The sequence below is a fragment of the Lonchura striata genome, chromosome 13, assembly GCF_050655825.1.
Source record: "Lonchura striata isolate lonStrDom1 chromosome 13, ASM5065582v1, whole genome shotgun sequence".
Lineage (NCBI taxonomy): Eukaryota > Metazoa > Chordata > Aves > Passeriformes > Estrildidae > Lonchura > Lonchura striata.
Genome location: NC_140715.1, coordinates 5,108,005 through 5,112,149, shown reverse-complemented (window position 1 = coordinate 5,112,149; position 4,145 = coordinate 5,108,005).

Sequence of the window (4,145 nt, the reverse complement as noted above, 5' to 3'; positions counted from 1 at the left end):
TCCCAATACTGAAGGTGGTGGGTAAGAAAGACCTTTGTCCCAGGCAGGGCTTGGAATTTCAGGACAGAGAGTGCAGCTCCAGGAATTTTATCCTCTGAGGCAGCATTTTCCTTTTGAGCTGTTACATTGATCCTGGATCTGCTCACAAGGTTCTAAATGTGTTTTTGTGGAGGCTCTGGCATGCAGTAGGAAGGAAGGCACAGGCTGGTGGGAGGCTGGGCATGCAGCAGGATCTCTTCAGCTGGCACTGTCACAGAGACATGGACAGGGACATTCCTCCCTGATCCCTTCTGCCCTGTAGGCACCTCCACCAAAACCAATCACCAACAAGGCCCTGCCTGCAACCTGTAGTCTCTTGCAAAGACAGTGGGGTGTTTCACAAGGCTTTTGCAACGGGCTTTACCAAATTACTGTGTGGAAAGAGGTGTGAAGCCAGCAGGAATGGGGGCAAGCAGCCCCTGCAGTGGCCTTGTACTCTGCTGCTCCTGCTCACCTGCTCTCCACAGCCTGCTCTGCTGTCCAGGTCCAGCTCCTGCCCTCGTCCTTGGCAAGGTCATCTCCTTCCCTCTGGCTGGTGTTGTTCAGGCAATCGGAAAGAAAAAAAGTAAACAATGAAGACAAAAGCTTTGATTGTGGAGCCGCTGAGTTTGCCAGGCACGGGGAGGGCTTGGGGGGAGATAAATGTTGCTAAACCAGAGTTTCCAGGCAGCACAGGCATCCCAGTAAACAGGATTCACACCTCCCTTCCCACATTTGCTAATAACCGTGGGTCATGTCAGGGAACAGGAGAAAGGAAGGGAAAAGAACACTAGTAGAAATGCAACGGGTGCAAAACCTGGTCTGTGTTCCAAAATCTCAGGCACCATTTTCAAGCCACTCCATTGCTGTGTCTGAGGAGTTCCCCGCCCTCAGCTGCAGGCACACCACAGGGAAGCCTGCCTGGGAGCTCATGTGAACCCATCACCTCGGCATGTATAACACCTCCAGGGCTGTCCAACACCTCTCAGGTGGCTTCTGGGGATGTGCTAACACACCTGATGGAAATTGGGTCAATGTGCCTTCCACATGACCTTGCTGTGTGTCCTGCCTCTTCTTTTTCCAGAGGAGAGCTGGCTTGTCTTCTCCCTGTAGGAGCTAAGTCCTAATTTGTTGTATGGCATTCCCTACCAGCCTTGTTCCCAGGGTAAAGACAGCTGCACCTAGAAATTAGTGTGTAATTTCTGCTGGAGGGGTCATAGGAGCCATAAACCTGGCCTGCACTAGTATTTAAAGTATGTGCAAACAGCTCATAAGGATATGTAAGTATGAAGTGTCCTTTGAAGATTTTAATGAAGCCAAGCAATGTTTTCCAAGCTGTTTTCCCAGTTAATGGTTAACAGGACAACAATGTGTGCCCCCTGGCACTGGAGTCAAGGACCAGGACAAGTTCAGTGCTGCTCAGCAGAACAATGTATATTGCTTCTTCTGTGAGGTCCTGGCTGGGCAGCTTCATCTCCAAAGGTGTATGGAAATGACATCATAGGGTGAGGAAGCTGAGGGCGATGGAATTGTCTGCAGCTGCAGGGCAGTGGAGCAGCAGCCCCAGCTCGTGTCCATGTGTGCAGTGCCTTCCCCTGGCCCCTCCATGCCAGCCCTCCCCTTCCTCACACCCTTCACATGGACACACTGGTGTGGCACAAAATGCTCCTGAGGATATTTTTGGCTGGTTGGTTGGGTTTTTTCCCACTCTGTGGAGCAAACTGCCTCCTGGGAGGTTCTGCTAGATGTTGGGGTGCTGCAGCATGTCCGGAGAAGGGAATGGAGCTGGAGAAGGGTCTGAAGCACAGGTCTGATGAGGAGCAGCTGAGGGAGTTTGGGGGGCTCAGCCTGAAGAAAAGGAAGCTCAGGGGGGTCCTTCCCCCACTCGAGAGCTCCCTGACAGGAGATTCTAGCAAGGTGGGAGTTGGCCTCTTCCCCCAGGCAACAAATGACAGGATGAAAGGGGAGGTTTAAGCTGGATATTGGGGAAAATATCTTCACCAGAAGGGTGATCAGGCATTGGAACAGGCTGCCCACAACAGTGGTGGGGTCACCATCCTTGGAGGGTTTAACAGGCATGTAGATGTGGCACTTGGAGGACACAGTTTACTGGTGGCCTTGACAGTGCTGGAGGAATGATTGAATTCAATGATCTCAGAGGGCTTTTCCAGCTTAAATGAGTCTGTGATTCCGTGTGAGGAGAGCAGCACACCTGGGGCAGATGAGGCTGGGGTGCTTCACTGCCTGCATCCAGGGAACTGCAGGCTCCTCTTGGTGCCCTGGCAGGGCTCTCGAATGTCTCCTACACCTCCGATCAGCCAGCAGGTTTCATTTGGGATACACTTTGGGTGCTGGCTGAGTTCTTCAGACAGAGCAGGCGTAGCTGTGTATCCTGTTTTTCTCTCGCCCAAGAATATAGCATGTCCTGTAACTAATTTAAATAATTTCTTCCTGGTTGAGCGTCATTAGGGACCCAGCATTAAGCTGGCCTGATTAGATCTACTAATCGATGGTGGGGAAAAAGAAGCTGGTTTCAGCATGCATGGTAGCACAGGAGCAGGATCATGCTGCTCCACTGCCCGGAGATCACCAGGGTCCCCAAGTCCACGGCACACCCCCTGGGCACAGAGTCCCTCCACAGGTGGCCACTGCTGTCCCCTCCCCGCTGGCCACCACGGTGAGTCACGGTCATGTGCCAGGGGCAGGGATGGTGACTGAGCACCCCAACCTGTGTCCTTGACCTGTTTTATCTGGGCAAACCCGTAACTGCGTTCCCAGGCTCTGTGCTCGGACCTTCTCCTACGCACGAGTCCCGTTATCAGCAGAAGGCGACAGCGCCCGTACAAAGGTCCCGCTCGCCAGCCAGGTGTCCCAGGGCAGGGAAGCCGGGGCGGCTGTGGGGCGGCTGTGGGGCGGCTGTGGGGCGCAGCCCAGCCCCTGCCATGCCCGGGGGTCCCTGGTGGGGCCGAGGCTCTCCGGGTGCCACTGCTGCTGGCCCCGGTCCCGAGCAGGCTGAGGCTGCTCCCCGTGCCCACCCTGCCCCGCCGTCCCTCCTCGGCTTCAGCCCGTCCAGCCCCGCTCGGCTGCGCTGCGGGACCGCCCCTGCCCACGGGCACGGCCGGAGCCGCGCGTCCTTCCCAGCGCCAGGCTCCGCTGCCCGGCCGGGCACAGTGACCGAGGCACGGACAGGGACACGGGGAGGAACAGGGACACGGGGAGGAACAGGGGCATGGGGAGGAACAGGGACATGTGGAGAAAAACAGGGCTATGGGGAGGAACAGGGACATGGGGAGGAACAGGAGCATGGGGAAAAACAGGGACATGGAGAGGAACAGGGTCATGGGGAGGAACAGGGGCAGCGGCAGCAGGTGGGGCAGGGACAGGAGCAGGAATGGAGGCACGGACAGGGATGGGGCTGGTGGCAGTAGCTGGGACAGGAGCTGGGCAGGGACGGGGCACGGACAGAGACAAGGGCAGAGACAAGGGCAGAGACAAGGGCCGTAGCTGTGACAGGGACGGGGCACGGAGAGGTGCAGGGACAGAGACAAGGGCAGTAACTGGAACAGGGACAACGAGCGGGGCAGGGACAAGAGCAGGACAGGGGAGGGACAGGGACAGAAACAAGAGCAGAAGCTGAGAGGGACAACGCCAGGGACAGGGGCAGTGACAGGGACAGGCCCGGGGGCCGCCCCGGCCACGCCTCCATATTGGCCACGCCCCTTGGGGCGGGCCCAGTGACGTGACGTGTTGGGGGCGTGGCCTGCTCCGTGACGTCACCGTGCCGCGGGGTGCGCAGCAGGTGCGGGCGGCGGCGCGAGACGCGCAGGGCGCAGGTACCGGGGCTCCGTGAGGGGCCGGGGGGGGCTCGGCTCGGCTCGGCTCGGCTCGGCTCGGCGCTGCGGCGGGTAGGGGGAGCGGGGCCGCGCAGGACTGATGAGGAGGATGAAGGCTCCCCGGGGCGAAGGGCCGAGCCGTGCCGTCCCTGGGAGCCCGCCCTGGGGGCAGCGCTCCGGGCGGTCGGGGCAGGAGGGGCCCGCTGACCCTGCCCAGCCCGGGGTCCCGCCTGCCCGCGGCGCCGGCCGTGCGGGCTCTGCCCGAAGGGGCGCCCAGCCCCTCCGGGCTGGCAG